Source organism: Manacus candei, unplaced genomic scaffold (assembly GCF_025592945.1).
Source record: "Manacus candei isolate 608988 ecotype Guabito, Panama unplaced genomic scaffold, ASM2559294v1 h1tg000053l, whole genome shotgun sequence".
Classification (NCBI taxonomy): domain Eukaryota; kingdom Metazoa; phylum Chordata; class Aves; order Passeriformes; family Pipridae; genus Manacus; species Manacus candei.
Window position 1 is genome coordinate 563890 of NW_026138101.1, and position 18458 is coordinate 582347.

Sequence of the window (18458 nt, forward strand, 5' to 3'; positions counted from 1 at the left end):
TTCCAACTCAAACATTTTATGATTCTGCACCTCTAGGTACAGTTAGGAAGTTTTCCTAGCTTTCTTCATTCCATCATTCAGAACTAAAGCCCCTCACACAGCTCTTCCCCCAAGGCAATGCCCTGGTTAGACCTTTCAGGCTCATGAATCTTTCAGAGAGAAAAAAAAAAAGGTTTCTAATCATAAGTGAAGTAACAGTAAATTGGTAACAGTAAACACAGGTATTTTCAATGTGGTTGCTCAGATACAAAGATTCATATGGCAAGTAGGGTTTTCCAGAGAATCTGGATATGTTAATTCAAAATAATAGTGCCATCAGGATGGTGCATGTGAGAGCAGAGCTTCTAAGTCACAGCAGTAAATAGCTCATGTCTGAAATCCCCATTTCACTTTTGTCATAAGAACTGATCAGAAAGACTCAGTGAAGGTTTCTGAATATCCAGGTTATGCTAATGCTGATTTTTAATTTGCTCCTAAGTTGCTATTCTAAGCCACATTTAGCACAGAGCAGTGGTCCCTGTTTACTCAGCGTTTTCCCCAAACATTTAAGGACTTGCACTCAGTGGTGCTGCTCAGTGAGGACAGAAGCACTCGGTAGCGAGTTCTGATCATGATTAACAAGCAATTAACAGTTCTAACCAGCTAATTGAATAAAGAACAACAGAAGTTTCAAGAGATCTCTGCTTGTCACCTACACCAAGCAACCCTTGGAAGCAGGGGCAGCTCGTGTCTCCGATGCTCCAGCAGTGGGACTGGTTGTCTTCCTCACTGCCAAAGGAATTTGGCTTTGGTGGAGGGGCTGGTGGGCAAGTGATGGGAGATGAGAAATTATCATTCACTGAACTTGATAGGACTGGAAACAGAATGTGACCTGAGGCCCAAGCTTTGTTATGGTCCTCATTAGCACAGCCTTCATCTTTTCTTCTTTTCAAGGGAGCTACTCATTTCTGTGCCTCAAGCGAGAGCCAGCACCAGCTGGAGATAATTTAGTCCTACTTCACTAATGTTGATGCCTCTGGATTTAATACTGGCTTTTCTGGAACCCTACTAAGACTCTTTGGCTTGGCAAGGTGGCTCAGGTAGTTATCCTGAGCATAATATTTTGTTAACCAACCCGGTGTAGATCTATTTCAAAAATGAAACAGGAATCTGGTCATCCAGGACTAACAAACCTCTTCAAGCTCTTCCACTGCTTGAGGCTCAGCAGCCCTCAGCTCTGGGGAACATCTTCAAAAGCCTTTCAGGCTTAACTACTGCCTGCTGGAGAAACGCTCAAAAGCAAAATGAAGTTTTCAGAGGGAAAATCCAGTGGCTGGAGAGACGTGTGGGTGCTGCTGGGAATGCAGAGAGCAGGGGTGTGAGTTGAGTGTTATCACTGGTTGTCACCAAGGGCTTTGCATCTGGATGCAGCCAGCCCAAAACCCACTGCTGTCCCAGAGCCTCTGGGGGCCTGTGAATACCTGATCCAAAGGGCCTAAGCAATGGCCTAAGGAGAAGCTGGGAGAGAGCCCAGATACAGCAAGTCTTAAGAAGGACAGACAATAAAAAGCTGAAGCACATCACCACAGCCTTTGTTCACACTGCTGTGCCTGGGGACAGGCATGAAACCACGAGTGGAAGTCCCTGCCAAACCAGAGAGACACAGTGAGATTAAAAAATTGTCCCATGCAAGACTGCTCAGAGAATATTTTACACTCAGGGTTGCTCCTGAACACTACCCAGGGATGGTCTCAGCCTTGTGCTGCCTCCTGCTCCTCGTGTGCAGGATGATTTGGTCCAGAAGGACATCAGTGCCGGAAAGGAGAGAGTGAGTGTGTCCTCCTCAGTGTTATACAGACCATGGGTGTTGTCAGAGGACCAGGCCAAAGGAGGAGCACACAGAGCCTGTACACACCTCTAAGCTCACAGGAACTTTAGTTTGACCTATCAGCACCTACACTTCCCTCAGTTGTGTTCAACACACCAGCAAATTTATATCTTTTTGTTTAATTTCAAACAGTCCAGGTCCGGTTTGATGCCTGACTTGCCCACAGGTCTGGTGAGAAATGCTAGTGTGATATATGTAACAAGCAGATTTTTATTTTCCAAGCTCCTCATGATCTCACCTTTTATATCAGTGGCTGCTGTTGCACACAGGCAGGTAAGTGGAGTTCCATTACTTGCCCGTGGCATGGAAAAGCCCTGGAATTAACCCAGCAGTTTGGATGTCTGCAGTAACTGTACTCTGCCTTCTCCTTCACAAAGAACTTGCTATAATACTGAAAAAAAAATAATAAAACCAATATGAAATTCCAACTAATTGAATTAAATGCAAGTAGCCTTTCAGACTGCCCATTCTGTGAATCACATTATCTTTGTGTTTACTGACGGTTTGACAGAAATCTAAATGATCCCAATTTTATCAGAATAAATCAACTAAACAAACAAACAAAAAATCCCTTCTAAAAAGGAAAGGACAGACGTTCTTAATAGCCATCTGGAATAGATTATTCCTCTCCAAGTAGCATTGTTGATACTGAAAGTGTTGTAACAATATCCTTTTCTAATGTGGTTCTGCTGTGGCTCCATCCATAATAAAACCAGCTGAAGCCAAGGAACCCACTTAGCATGATAAGATCCCCAAAACCTGGATTATTTATGTAAGACTCTCCTTTGACAGTCTGAGTTTCATGGTCTGATGAAATTACTTTTAATATTTTTAAAAGAGACCAAAGAATGAGTATCACCTAATCTGGGGAAGTGCTTTTGCTGAACTATACACCCTCCAAGTTCTTGTAAATCCTAAACCCCAATAAGGAGAGATGGAGACTGAAAATAAAGACAACTCTCCCTGTTTCCTGCCTTGTAAAGCCTAAAATAACTGTACTATTTTTATTTTTTTGAGTATATATTGTCATCTCTGCAGTATGACTGCATTCAAAGCTTATTGTAGAAAAAGCAGAATATACACTACTTTCATAAATGATGGATAAATATCAGTCAAAGCACAACACCTTTACACCAAAATACTCAGAAAAATCTAATAATATTGGGCTCAAACAGAGGAAACTGAAACAAAACTACCCAGCAGAAAGAACTCAGCATTTTTTAGCTCAAATAAATCAAAGAGTAGCCTGCCAGGTTCCCCAGTAAAGGCATTTCTACCACACTGACAGTGGTCAGTGCTGGAAAGGTGTTGTTTTTCCTAAGAAACCTCTCCACTTCTGCCACCTTGCAGCTATTTGTTTGTAGCTGTGCCTCATTTCTCAGCATTTTTCTGTCTCAAACTTTGAAGTGATCAGGGCCAGAGAGATGGGTACTGCAAAAACAATTTCCCTAGGAAATTGCACTTAATATTATAGAAGTTCCATGCTTTTCACCCTATTTTTTCCTTCTCCTATTGCCCACTTGCTGATGCACTATCTCATCCTGTCCTACTTGCATAACCTCAGTTTCTCCAGCTGTACACGCTCACGATTATGCAAAGAATAGTCATTCTTTGTAAAAGCTTTTCAGAACTTCATGGGGAAAACCAAGGAAACAACATCATAACAGGGCCTGTTAGATGCTGGACATTACCAGTTCCAGCTGTTCTATCAGCCAAACACTTCCAAGCAATTTAGCCCACAGCAGCAAATCTCAATGAAAGGCTGATCAAAAAAGAAGGGATGAGAAGAGTCAGAGCCATTTCAGACCTTCTTTGAAGTCTCAGTCTTTGCCATCAGTCTGCTCTTCCCTGAGGTCACTCTGCTGTGCCTCAGCCCAAATGCCATCCCCTCACAGAGAATTAAAGAGCCCTGGGTGCCACTTTGCATTGTTGCTCCCCCACTCTGAGAAACGAAGCCCGTGATTTGTGAGAAGCCACAAAACCAGCAAGAAAACTTTGTCTGTGTGGTTGTTGGCAACTGCTGGGACAAAATATGGCTTGAAGTCATAACAGGACCTGGGGTCCCCTCCCTCCAGCCCTGCCACCCGAGCTCAGATCCAGCTGTGAGCCTTTCTTCTTCTTCTTCTCTTTATTCTCTGTGTTGCCTGATAGCAGAGGTCCTGCCAATCTACAATTGGAAACAAGAGCTGTGCCTTTGTGCTCTGCCTGCCCAGAGATAGGGCAGTAATTTATGTAGCCACATGCCAAGGACTTGCCAACAATGTCAAAAGCAAGCTCATAATAAATTACTCTTCTCGAGGCACTTCCTTCTCTTGCCAATGGAGGAAAAGCAAAGAAAAATTACAAAGAGCCCCCGCTCGTTTTCTTCAGACAACTGTGATTTATTACAGGTGAAACGAGGAGGATTCCAAAAACATTATTCCTATAAGGGAAGGTAACCCAATCTCCAGCAAAAATAAACAGCCATGTTTAAATAAACGTTCTGAGAATGGCTACTACCCTTTTCTCTTGAAGCATTTCTCTGTCCTGATACTGTGCTGCTGCACGAGAGGCTGCTCTGAAGACCCAGGGACCTCCTCTGGTTTGGGTGGCCTGGTAAGTCATCAAAGGATAAAAGGCAGAGAACAAAGGGAAAAATAAAAGTATTATGAGCTGCAGTTGAAGTGCCTGACAGATGTTGGTTTGTTGCTTATGGGAACTGCCTTTCAGCTTCAGAGCAGAGATTCACCCAGCTCAGGGCTCAGGCTCCTACCCCTGGCAGGGAAGGGATGGGATGTACAAGGTCTTTCCCCAGTACACCCTCCTGGAGGCCACTGGTCAGTGGTTTAGGGACTTCCCACAGCTATTCCATGAACAGAGAAGCCAATAAATCACAGCAACTTTGAGGCCACATACCCTGCAGAAATCTGAGCATTTCACAGCAGTGAACGATGCCCCTCATGGAAGCCTGGAGAGAAAAACTCAAGCCAGTGAAATAGAAATGTCAATAAAAGTCTCTCATTTCATTTCATGGATGCAGAGGGTTTAAGCCCACTTTCCAAGGGCACATAATGGAAGTAACAGCAAGCCCTACACAATGTCCTTCCTGACTCGCTCAGGAAACCGAGCACCTTCTTTTAGCTCTCTCCACAACCAATAGACAAGCACCACTTTCTGCCCACAGTAGCATCACATCGTTTTTTTCCTGTGCTCTGGGCTCTTCCAATTGACACCATGTAGAAAAAAAAAAATCAATCTACACCAGGCCAGAAAAAAGACCATTAACAAGGGTCCAACTGCACATTTTCAAGTGAGGGGGTCACTGGGGTGTCCTCATTTCAGGCACAACTCCTGATACCCTGTATTTCATATTGCTGCTTAGTCAAAATTCACAAAAGGAAAGGAAATACCTACATTTTCTTTTCTCTACAGAAGGATAGTACTTCAAGCATTGCTGCAGTGACACATCTCACAGTTTGGGACCCACCACCCTTAATGTAAGTCCCTTCAAAGTATCAGGGTCCTCGCAGACTTTAGAGTTTCAGCAGTACTAAGAAAACCAGGGACAACAACCTTCCCTGGATCTGAGGACAGGATCCAGCCCCTCTGCACTGAAGGCTTCAGACCTTTTTTTCTCTCCCAAGTGGGAAGGGTGGGAAGGTTAAATGTCATCTTCTTTCCTCCTCATCTGCTTTGGCACCAGGACAGCAAATTGCTCAACACGACCAACAGCAAATGGGTTGGTAAGAGTTTAAGAACAAATCAGGTCAGGGAGATCCAGCCCAGTAAAGAGAAAGGTCATCTACCTGCCCACTGGCAGTTTAGGTCATGCTTTTCCTTCTTATCAAGCACACAAAACCCTAATCTCTGATCCCATGAGGTGTGGAGAGTCCCAGGAAATTGCCGTGTTCCTCAGTGCCCCTTGAACAACCCACAGGGATTTATTGCCCTGAGTGTGATCAGCACATCACACCCTGTGCCTCCTCTGTCACTGGCCTTGCTCTTTGCTTTACTTTCCTTTTCCTGAGTCATTTCTTCATTAACATGAGCTATTAGGAAACCTTGCTGCAGTAATGAAAATCCCATTCTCTCCACTGAGATAAGACAATTAATGGCACAGGGCAAATTAATCCCACAGTTGTTTGGGATAGTTGTTCTCTTAGATGCTGTGAACACATCACTCAGACTCAGGGCAGATTTTTTCCTTATTAAGCTTATTGTGCTTTCTGAAGTTTTTTCCTTCACAGTTCATCACCAAGAGAAAGGTAATTAAAACAGCCTTTTTTTGCCACACTTAAAAAACTAATGGGATAAAGGAGTGGGGAGAAAAACAGCAAGTCTTGTCTTGATTGATTTCTGTGATGATGAAAAGGTTGCAAGAATAATTTGCTCATGAATTAATAGTGAGCTGAGCATCTCCAGCCAGCTGAGAACCAGGCTGAAAAACAGAGCTTGCACACTGGTAAACCAGGCAGGGTAAAATCCCCCAATGAGCCAGGGCAGCCAGGACATCCCATGGTGCAGAGTAGACAGCTGCTGCCAAGGCTCCTTTTCCAGTCTGTGGAGACAGCAAGACACCTTGGCTCAGGCTCCAAAAGAGCTGGCACGGGAATCAGGGAGCTCCTGGCCAAGAGAAAATGCCAAGGGAAGAAGTTGCCTTCAGCCACAACCCTTGCAGGGAATTAGGTGTTCCAGGTGCTGTCTCCCAGTGTCACTGTGACCATCTCCATGGCTGGACAGGTGCCCTGAGGACAGGCACCTCACCCAAATCACAGCCCTCACGAACTCATTTTCTGAGCTGTGCTGTTGGAGGACTCACCTTTGAGTTGTGAGGCACCTCTCTCATCCCTGGGCCAAGAACTATTCCAGTATCCTGTGTCAGTGGTGTGCTGGGCCCCAGATTCCAGCCCTCATCTCCACATGTGCTGGGCAGTGCAGCCATGCTGACTGATGGTCCCTCTCTGGCTCAGCACGTGATGAACCTTCCAGATTGAGCTCATTGACTGAAACCACCTTGGGAATACCCTCCCCTTGTAGCCAGATGCCTCTGGAGAAGAGAGGTCAAATGGAGGAGGACCCAAAGGCTTCATGGAGGACTGCCCATGGTCCAAGGATGGGGTAAAGAGAGATGGACACCTGATCTCTGCTTTCACTTCCTTGGGGCAGTGATGGTCAGTTTGCCCAGAGACACTGGAGAAGGGTCCCAGAAAGGGACACTCTGATGCCTCAGGAACCTCCTTGTGGAAATGAAGATGCCAATGGGTTTTCAGGGGCTTTCTAACCAGGCAGCAAGGCAAAGAGTGGGAGATTAGGGATCTATACTTTGGACTGAGACCTGCTGAGCTAAACCTTGATCAAACAACATTTTCCATTTGTGGCTTCAGCCCAAAGTGCCTAAATTGTCTGCTTAGGAGATTCAGCTTTTCATCCCACGCCCCTATAAGGCAGGAGGTACCACGTGAAACCTTCTGCAGAGCTCCTAAACCACACAGGCTGGATAAATAACCCTGCAGGAAAACTTCATTTCAAAATATTTTGCAGCGAAAATAAAATAGTTGAGCACAACGTGTTCTTCGAAGTACATTCCTGTAAGTACATCTTGTTGTGATCTTTTTGTATCATTTTTCAGATTGATTAGGAATGTATTTATTTTTTTTAAAAAATAATCTCTGCAGAGTGGTTAGGAGAGCCCCTTCTGAGTTATGTCCTCTTGCTTCCCAGTCTGGGCTCCCTTGGTGTGAATTGTCTCATCCATCCTCACAGAACTTCAAAGGAATCACTTGAAAGAACTCAGAAACCATCACCATAAACTGACTAAGAGAGCATTTTTAGAAGTCTACTCAAAAACCTTTCAGAGACAGATATAGCACTGAGCTACAGGGCTTTATTTTTTTTTTTTTCCATGAGATAGGTAGTTTCATTCACCCAAAAACTGAATGCTTACTCATTTGGTCCCTGTTCTCCCTGGAAGTCTGTCAAGTTTCCATCATTCGGTAACGTAGCAAGGATTAGAAGACTTCCTGATGTCCTCCTTGTGTCTGAAAAGGAACACATGGCTGATGTCACCGTTTTTTGCTTGTAATATTTGGGCACACAACTAATGGGGATCTCTCACCCGCTTTCCATTTGGTGTTACTTCTTGTACCCTTCCTTCCTGATACAGTGCCAATGGAACAGATGTGTATCAGGGAGGCTTTAGCCTGGAAATTAGTGTCCTCTCCCCATAACCATTCCCTGCTCATAACCCCTAGTAAACCTGTGAAAACACACCATGCAGCTCCTAACAGGGAGACGAAAACAGAGGAAAGAAAACAAGCATTTACATGGTAACAGGTTTATGATTTTGCTGGGTTGGTTAAAACAGGGAGTATATTCAGATTATTGTGAAAATTTGGTATCTCCTTAAGAGTTCTGGTTCAAAAAGTACTTCCAATCCTGAGCCTTTTTGGACAGATCACCACAGCAAACTTGAATGGAAATCCACTGATTAAATAGTGTACATTTGCAACACTAAAAGATATCAGCCAGTCATAAAAGGGCTGTAAATAATTATTTCATACCTAGTAGCTGTAATTAATTTGTGGCTCTCTCACATGTCTGATCCTTGACATCTTTTATAACTTCATTTGCAGATTTCCTCAGTCCTGGTAGTGTTCAAGGCCAGGTTGGATGGGGCTTGGAGCAACCTGGAAGGTGTCCCTACTCATGGCAGGGGGTTGGAACTAGATAAGCTTTAAGGTCCCTTCAAACCCAAACCAGTTTGTGATTTTATGATATTCCCAGCATATATTCCCTGAATAACAAGGGTGTTTCTCTACAACATCAGGAAATTAGAGCTGCCTGAATAAACCTGTATATCCCCCCAGCCAGGTTTCACATAATAAAAGGACCCCCCCATGGGAAAGTCAGAGGTGGGGGGGTTGTAACTGTCTCAATAAATGCTTCATCCAAAGCAAATGCTTCATAAATGAGTAAAGACGCAAATGGGGTCTTCTTCCACATGAGTGCCCCTGTCTCTGCATTCCCATCTCCTCTAGGTCACCTTTTGGGGCTGCTCCAAGGTGGTCTGCCAAATAATTCTGGCAGGTGAGCCAGGCTTCTCTCATGATCCTATTACTAAGTTTAAATCTGCTCATCACTGCCATATTTTAAGTAATTTTAAGGTCCCAGGTATTTAGCTGTTTAAGAACATTTACTGATGGAAATTTAGACTTCCCCAGCAGCTGAGCATGGGGTTTGAAGATGTGAAGTTTAAATTAAGCCACTTTAAGAGTGATAAAATAGGACCATTTATTCTGCCCCTCAGAGTAACTTGGCTGACATCACCAGGGCAGCAGACAGAAAAACAGGGAGCTCCACATATCTCCCACAATTGGCTGAAGAGTTTGGTGCAAGGAAATCCCCAAGGACCTCGTTGAGTCTGTGCCCTCTCCACATCATGACCAAGGACATTAAAGTCTCTCAGACCTGTCTGCCCTTGAGGATGATCTTTCCTGCTTGATTTGCCTGCCCCAAAACCTGGGAGTAGAACTGCAGTTTCAAACTGGTAATTACTGGGCACTAAATAAACTACTTTGCTGGACCCTGAACAGTTAAACTACCATGTCAGCTTTCATTATATACTTTATTCATACTGATTTTCTAGAGAAAGCCTCCCAAATTTGAACTAAAACAGAACGGAGAGTCAGCATGAGGAGACAGAACTAAGTAAAAGCTATTTTCTTTTTGCTGTCAGTTGCTGCACTGTGGGCAAGAAGCCAAGAGCAAAATATTCAATAAACATTAGGCAATATTAAAGTTTTGGTGTCTCACAACAATTGTATGCCTGCCAAGGGAGGATAAGTGATTTAGTCAAAACCCACTCCCAATCCATCCAGTTCACTCCAGTGAGCAGTGAGGGTTATTAACACCTACACCTTGCCATTCAGGAATATTTTTCAGGATAGTTTTCAAGCAACATCCCTGCAAGGTCACTACTACCAGAAGCATCCTGTTGTAAAGCAAAACAAACTGGTTTTCCAACAAGATCAGAAGCTGGGTTGGGCAGGAAGATGCTTCAGGTGAGACCCACTGTGCTAAAGCCCCATATTAGGAATTCCTGTTGCTCAGAAACAGAGGGAATTAAACTGCACTTAGATGCCACCGACAGAGGTTGACACTGCCATTGCTCCTCCCATTGAAGGAGCACCAGACAAAAGTATTCCTGACCATTATGTCACATCTTTGGCCTTTTCCAACATTATTTGGAGAGTATTTGACACCCATGAAGTTAACCAGCCTCTGGAAGGGAGGGTTTGGAAAAGCACAAATGCACTTGGAAGAGGCAGCATCAAGCTAAAACCTGATCCAAAGAAAAAAATCAACCTGGAGGAACTAATTCAGAAAGGGGTGTGATTTCCAGCAATAACAATGGAGCAATATTCCTGTCCTTCCCAGCTGCAGAAGGAAAAAGCCAAACTCTGTCTGTTCCAGGTCATCTGTTTCAACACATCTAGGAAACAAGTTACCCATAAAGTCAGGCAGGACACTCAGACACTCAACCCCATCCTGAAGAATAAACAATAGGGAGAAGGAATTTCTTGCCTTCCCTTTCCTGAAATCTGAACTGCTGTTAACCAGCCCTGCTGAGCTACAAACCCACGATCCCATCACTTACAGTATCTCTGGATCCAGCAGGAGGAAGAAGGAAACCTGTGATTTTGTGATTCCTGTCTCCAGAGAGGTGCCCACTTCTGACATTCTCTCACCAGCCACAGGACACACCACAATTCATGTTCTCCACCACAGTCCTTTTAGGAGGAAGGGAAGACATTTCTGCAAGACTTCTGCCTTCCAGGAATGAAAACACAAGATCAAATTTATTTACAAGTTTCTTCGAGGGATGGCAAAAAGAAGGAGAGTTGGAAAGGAGTGAGCGTTCCTAGTAGGTGAAGCCCCTCCTGAAAGGTCCAGCTTAACATGTCAGTCTTACATTGAATATTTCCTTTTAGCAATGGAATTGAAGGCTGAAATCTGAGATCTTGGGACCCTGGTAGCTTGAGTGCCAGAATAAAACTCAGTTCTATACCTGCTCTTTATTTTTTAGATATCCAGGGAATATGGGGGTTGAAATTAGGTGACTTTTAAGGTCCCTTCCAACCCAAATCATTCTATGCTTCTATGAAATAAGAAAATTTGAAATTGTAACCAAAATGCTGCCCGTGCTTTGTAGGCAGCCTTTCCTCTTCCAGGTGGAGAAAAATGAAAAGTCTCCTGGGAAAACCTTCCACTGCCCTAAATGTGCCTGAAGATCCAGTTTGGTTTTTGATTATGTCCTAGGGCTTGCCTAAGGGTTGTTCTGCTCCAGCTGATGTGAAGGACAGTGGGGATTGGTTTCATTGCAGTTTCATGCCTTGCATGCTGCACAGGAGATGTGTCCTCCATGGCTAGTCCATGTCCTCTGGCTGGTAGTTCTCCACCTCATGAAACAGGATGGAACTATCAGTGGGGCCACCTAGTATTCTGGGGATTTCTCTACCAGGAAATAATCACTTTGTAGAGGTGCTTCTTGGGGTTAAGGAGCTTTTCTTGCTCTACCATTGACCAAACAAGTCCCATGCCTCAGCAACCTTCTATCCACTACAGTCCATCCTTCATGTTATTCAACTTCCTCTGTGGGATGGCAGGAGACAGGATCAAGAGAACCACAGTGGGTGTGCAGGAAGACCCAAGTGACCTCCAGCTCTGCTGAGGTGGGTGTTTATTGCTTTCCCAAGATGATGGAGCTGAGTTCAGTCCCTTTCCTGCCAGCACTGCTGAACTGTTATTGTTTCCTGCCTGTGGAGGTGGGAATGTCATGCTTCAGCCTTGCTTTGCTTTTTACTTATTTTGTGGTTTCCATGTGCTAAAACTGACTGAGAGGAGTTATGTGTCCTCTGTAATGGTGAGAAGCAGCTGCTTTCATGTGATCTCACAGCCCATCAAGCAATGCCAGTCCTGAAGGTGTTATTGGAGGAAGCACTTTTATTGCCAGGATTCCTTGTGTCTCTGGGGTTGAGGCACCACAGCAGATTGTTAGTGCTGCTCAGGGCAACAGCAAAACCCTCCTCACAGCTATTTAGGCCAAAGCTGACAGAGCTGTGTGCTAAAATGGATTTGTGCACATTTATGATCTGCATGGGATTTTATCACAGCATGCAAGTCTTGGGGTTTTGCCTTGGTGCAGAAAACTCAAACCAAACACATCCCTTTCTGTCTGCTCCATCTTTCTGGAGCCAACATTGGCACAAACAGTTGTCTTCCAGTACTTTCCTTACCCAATCAGCAATTTATACCCTTCTTTCTTCCTTTGTTCAAACCAACTGGCTTTATTTTCCATTACAGTGAGGGCTGATTAACCTGGCACTTTGCTCTTCACCTCATTAGGACATGAGGCCAGCAGTGACACACAGCAACAGCAAGAGTCACCAAGGAATGTCCATGCACAAACCAACTGCCCAAGACAAATTCTAAACCCTCCAAAACCTCAGTTATTCCTCTGTAACACACAGGAATAGTTCAACAAATCTGAGAAATACTGTGTAAGGAAGAGCGGGAAGACAAAGGCCCTGACCAGTGTAAGAACTTGAGCAAGTGGGACATTATAATGACATTAGTAGTTATTATTATTACATCAGTAATTGTACTTGGAGAGAGGATTTTCCACTTCTTTTGTATTAGATACAAAAGGTTGACTTCAGTTTATCTGCTTTCAGTTTCAAACACCTTTAAAATTATAAGCCTTTCAATGACACAATGTATATCCTATTTACAGATAATTTGCCTAGAGAATGATCCACATCTGTACCTTTACATAAGCAATGACACAGTATCTGTCCAGCCCAAATATCAGCTCAGCTCTTACCAGCCCACCTTTCCTCTGGGTGAATCCCCTACAAGTCTGACGGTGCTACAGAAACGATGAATTGGCCCAAATCATTTCACTCTCTCTTAACCACATTTAGCAAAACAATTGCCACGAAGATTTCAGGTATCCTAAAACTGAAACACCTCACTGAACTACTGGGTTGAGAAAAGATCAGGTTAAAAAAAAAAAAAAAGATGAGTCTGGCAACATGATTTCATTAAAATGCCAGTTAAACTTGCAGTGGGGACACCAAAAATAGGAAAAAAACCCCTAAAGGCTCCACAGTGCGGCCACTGTTGCCCTGATAGGATGTGAAATCATCCGATGGAACAGAAAAATTTGAGAGACTGAAGTCCTTTCTTGTGAACTAACAGTCTAATTAGAGAAGCTACAGAGAGACAAGACAGCTTTTCTTGACAGAAAAACCCAGGAACTAGTGAACTCCCAGCAGAAATTACTACACTTCCAAAGTCATCATGTAATTTAAAACATCTGTTCCAAGTAGGGAAAAGTCTTCCATAAGAAATAAATCAGGAACTCCTTTTTATTCTTTGCTTCTGAGAACTTTCCAATTAAGGGAATTTCCTATTTTTCTTAATTATTTTAGGATACATACTCATTAATAATTATTACAAAAAATAATAAGGGAAGAATTGTACATACCTCAATTCTGGCTCCTTTAATTCCTTTAGTCTTCCTGGGATGACCTTGAAGAGTGGTTTCCACATCCTTCAGCATCCTCTCCTAGAAATAAAACTAACTAACTAAATAAATGATCTGTCTTTCAGGTTAGGTTGTTTTTTTGTTTTTTTTTTCTTAAACAAAATCAGAAATAACTCCATTTTGCCCTCTACTTTTGCCCAAGTGCTTCAGAAACATAAGGCTTCCTACAAACCCCAATGAGGTGCTAAGGGCAGAAATAAACAGGGGGGTGTTTATTGCACTGTAAACATAAATCAAAAAACAGCTCAAGGGTTGCCAAAGTGTCATTAGTGATGGGCAGATCTCAGGAAAGCGATGGATAAAAACTCAGCATGACACAACGGGCCCGAAGTCATAACCAGGGTGGTGTTCCCTGGTCTATCCCTGAGCAGGGGCAGGAGAATTTCGAAGGACACCCAAACAGCCCTTCCAGGACCCTCCAAAAGGTCTCAGAGCAATGGACACATCTCCCATCACTCCCAAACTGGGCCTTCTGCCAGCACATAGCTAAGTCTAACCAGTTAAACCACAAGGAATTTCTCCTGGTTCGGTCGGGAGAACTTAAATATTCCCTTTTCTTTTTTTTTTTTTTTTTTTTTTTTCTTCTTTATGTCTGGAATTGCTCAAGAAAAACTTTGCAATGACAGAATGTCTGTGGGAAAAAAAAAGTTGTGCCTGTCCCTGCCAGGACTGAGGGAGACCTGAGCAGCTGCCATGGTTGGGAGGGTTTCTGCATCTTCTCACTGTCCCATGTCTCTGGACATCCCCATTTGGGACCATCACCTTCCAGAGCCAGCAGGTTTAAGGCTGTACAAATGGAATTCATTCAGCAGCCAGAGATCAGTGATACAAAAATCTCAGCTCGCTTTTAATCAAAGTTTTATACGAAAGTCTAATTTCTGCAATGAAATAAGTTAATTATTAGGGAAGAGCAGCAGGGCATTACTATGGAAGCCAGACTAGAGACACTGGTTGTTTGCTGAGGCACATCCTCTTCCCATCCTCTGCATTTTCCCTGAAATAGCTCAACCAAGCAGTAATTCATGGTTATTGACTAAGCTATAGAAAATCTCACAGGAATCGAGGAGATAAATGGCCTTTGGTTTTCCATAAATAGAATTGATGGAAACAGAGCCTTTATGTTGCCTCAGACACTGCCAGAAGGGTTTGCAGCTTCTCTGCAAATCTGTAGGATTATATTGCTCTGTGCCTAAAAACATATTTACACTGGGAACAACAGCCCGGGAGGAAACAGCATCTTTTCATACTGACAAACCACTGGAAAATTAAGCCACAGTCCTTGATAGACTTTTGGACCACACTGAAAAATAGAATTCAGGAGAACATAAAGACACTTGGATTGACATCAATAATGGTGAAAATCTCTAGCTCTTTCAACAAGTGCCTTTCAAAAGCAGCTTCTAATTGTGTCCACCTTCCTGCAGCCCATTGCTCCGGTCTCCTCCCATTGCTCCCTGTGGAAACCTGGTGCTGAAAGGACAGATGTTGGATATGACCCACCTCTTCCCTGGTCATTTTTTTCTTTCTGGGTAATACTTAGACTCTTCTAGCTGGATAGGCTGTCGAAGCAAGGTTAAGTCTATTAAATACAACTGCCCTATAGTTGCTTAAAGATGGGATTGCTGTTGCAATTGTCCTTACTGCAACAGCCTAATCCTTCCTTTTGAACCCACTGTTTATAGATTATAACCCACTGATTATAGGGATTATAGACATAAAGGGTGATTTTTCTGGAATTTCAACACAATTCCTGCGTGCAAAGCTGTGGGGTGTGATTAGTATCAGCAACACATCACAGTAGCAACACTCACTTGGGATTTGGTGCTCACAGTGTTTCACAGTCCAACCACACCAGGTGAGCAAATGCTGCACCAGACTGAGAACTGAGTTCAGGTGAAACCTGCCACGTCTTTGGGTGGTGACATGGTGGGAGAACCCTGTGCAGGCAGCAGAAGGCCTCTGCTGTCGTCTCCCCTGATCCTTTCCCAGCAGTTGCAGCAATGCAATGGATACAAGAGGTACCAATTCGGGTTTTTCCAGTCCAGAAGCAAAACCAGGAGTAAAAAGAGCTGCAGTGTGTGGATCCTCAGCACTGATTCATGCACACAGCCTGGATGTGCATCAAATCCTCCACTGGAAAAGCTGGATTAGTCATTGTTTCCAGAAAAATAGATCTTGCAGCAGACACCACAATGTACTTCTTCCCTTCTGCAGTTACTCATGCAATTATTACTTACAGTCTTCATTGGCTGATTCGAAAAACTCAAACATGAGATTAATTATATCTGTCATTATTTCCTCTGATCCTGGACAAAACTTGCATAGACAAAGCAAAGGCAGCAGAAGCTCATCTGACATGGCTGAGGGTCTGTTGCTCCTTTATGCAGTTGCACACGATTCCCTAAGGGAAGAGGGTCAACTTTTCTCCAGGAGACAAAAAAAGCTTGGCATGAGGGCAGGAAACACTCTGGCTTTTCTTCTTCTCTCCCATCTCTCTCCCTGAGAACATTTCCCCTCTTCCAAGGGCAGGGTTGACAGTTTTGCATCCAGGTTTCAGCTGTAATCCATCCTTTGAACAAGCTGCCCTTCACCAGGGCTGCTCTTCCTGACACTGGGAGCGTTTGTTTGTCATGGCTGAGAGAGAGAAGTGAACTGAATTACACATAGATCCATTTCTAAGAAAGGCTTTCAAAGCTCTCCAGGATGCTTTCCTCTAAGTATTCCTATGTATCATCTGAGCAGCTGCCAGACCACCAGCCATGAGGAACTATCAAGTGCAACAACTCTGGGTTATTTTATGTATCCCTCCAGTTGGAAATAATCATGTCTTGCTAGAGTTCTGTGAAAAAGCAGGACTTGAATCATTAGTGACGTTTTAAGAAAGAAATAAGACTGTCATCACATAATAATAGGCAAAATTATCTTTACATCTGTCATTTCCTGGAACAGCACTGAAAGGAAACAAATTTAAATTTATCTTAGCTGAGCTAGATATCAACACAACCTTTGCTTCCATTGCTGCTGGGCTTCTGTATTGTTTTTTTCTGTAAGTAGAGCTAACAGAAAAGAGGGAAAATGTAAAGATTTTCACAAATTCTAAAGTTTAGGATCATGTGAGCTCTTGGACCTTGATAAACATGCACAGAACTACCATTACCATGCCAAAAGCCTGACCAAACCCCATCTCTGCAGGGAAGTGGACACTGCAAAGACCATTATTTTATAAATACCTGTTCCCATAACTCTGGATTTGCTTCCACTTCCACACATTCTGCACACAAATTTCCTCTGCACACCTCAGAGTCTGTGGCCACACCAGCTCTCTCTCGAGCATCACTTTTGGATAATGAGCTGTGAGAGACTCAGTGAAATCTGTAGGAGAAGAGGTGAGTCTGTTATGAACATCTGACCCCTGCCCAATGCAGGCTGCTGCCAACTCAACACTGCATTTGCATTTTCAACTCACTCAGGTGCCTTGGAAAGACTTCTTGGATGACAGACAAACCACAGCAGTCTCAATAATTTGTGCATTTGGTTGGTTCTAGGCAGTAGGGGAGGTGACCACTATTTATTGCAAAGATATAATGCCAAGAAACCATCTGATACTGATGGACAGGTGCATAGCAGAGGACTGAGGAACTTCAGATTCTTCTGTCTTTAAACTATCTTCTTCTTTTAAATGCAAAAATATAAAAAATCCACGATTTCTCTAAATGTGAACTTACACTGAGCTAACAGTTCCTCCTTGCTGCCTTTGTTCTTGGTGATCTAATCCAGAGTAAGTCAATAATATCAAACTGCCAAAATGTAGCCCCCTTCTTCACCTTGAAGAATTTACAGCTTTAACTAGATTAGGAAAAAAAAATATGAGAAAATTAACAAAACAGATACAATATGCAGCACTTCCTGGAGAGAACATGACTGGGAAGATTTGCAGAGATGGTATTAAGAAAAGATTTGAAGGAATGAAGAATATAGAAGGTATAATAGCTGTCAGGGAAATGAACTGAAAATATTTCTTCCCCCTGTGGAAAAGGTTGGATCTCTGTTGAAAAACACAGAAAGGAAAGCAAAGAAACTTTTGTTTTCAAGTTGTATCCAAAACACTTCCACAGGTTCTGACAACCTTTTGAGGCAAAAGTTTTGGCAAATCCCATGTTGAGCCTTATGAAGACAGATGAGAGGGCAAAGGAGAGCAGAGGTGCTGGGGTCCAGAAAAGCCACTGCTGGGGGCAAGAGCAAGGAACCACAAAGGATGACAGCAGGAGGAGTGAGGTCAGTGATATTTGTGACCCATAATCTGGTTTTCCCCAATTTTTCTTATTTTTTGAATTTTGAAATCATCTTAACTCCTCTCTTTTTGCATTTTAATATGTGAATGGTCCCCACAGCAGCTTTTCCAGCCACTCCACAGCCTACAGAGCAAATAAACCCTTTATACAACAGCTTAAACTCACACACACAAAGATGCAACGTGCCCCAGGAAAACAAACAGCAGAGAGGGAATGATCAAGTGCTTGGTTCTTTACGACTTGGAGACAAAAAGGTCTAAAATCCAGCTTGGGGGATATCTGGCTGGGCTTCTCTTTGCTGCTGAAGGCCCCATTGCCAAAGCAACGTGAGGACCACAAGAGGCAGCAACTGGTCCTAATTGCAGTGATTCTCATTAGTTTGATGAAAAGCAGTGAGAGGATGGACAGGCAGCATTTGGGCTGCTATATGGAACACTTTGGAAAGGCCAGGTTTAAAGAAATAAAAAAGAGAAGACAGGCTGCTTCTGGGAGTGGAGGGAGGGTGGGAGATAAATCAGTGCTGCCCAAAGAAAATCCATAAGCTGCTTTTCAGGTCGTAAAAGGAAATATGCTGCACATGAGGAATTTGTTCTTAGCCCTGCTTCATGAACGGGCAGGCAACAGCCTTAAATAAGTCACTGTCACTTTTATAGAAATTAAATATTTTCACAAGATGTTCTGTCCTTGAGCAGAGTCTATTCCCTGCCTCCCT

General features: G+C 43.4%; 3 long non-coding RNA genes across 3 annotated transcripts in view; all 3 read right to left on the reverse strand.

Moving 5' to 3' along the window:
• Positions 1-2200: 2200 nt before the first annotated feature.
• LOC127477471 (uncharacterized) lies at positions 2201-15567 on the reverse strand. The gene is made up of 5 exons (XR_007906969.1): positions 15266-15567; positions 13395-13475; positions 10503-10675; positions 7791-7884; positions 2201-2258 (listed from the first exon to the last, which is right to left on the reverse strand). It is a non-coding gene; the product is annotated as an uncharacterized LOC127477471 (long non-coding RNA).
• A 97-nt stretch (positions 15568-15664) lies between these two features.
• On the reverse strand, positions 15665-17085 carry LOC127477472 (uncharacterized). Its single transcript, XR_007906970.1, has 3 exons — positions 16921-17085; positions 16685-16826; positions 15665-16088 (listed from the first exon to the last, which is right to left on the reverse strand). It is a non-coding gene; the product is annotated as an uncharacterized LOC127477472 (long non-coding RNA).
• Positions 17086-17151: 66 nt separating this feature from the next.
• Positions 17152-18458, reverse strand: part of LOC127477466 (uncharacterized) — a 29032-nt gene continuing 27725 nt past the window's right edge. The window contains exon 11 of the long non-coding RNA XR_007906960.1: positions 17152-17300. This is a non-coding gene — a long non-coding RNA (uncharacterized LOC127477466). The remainder of the gene's footprint in view (positions 17301-18458) is intronic.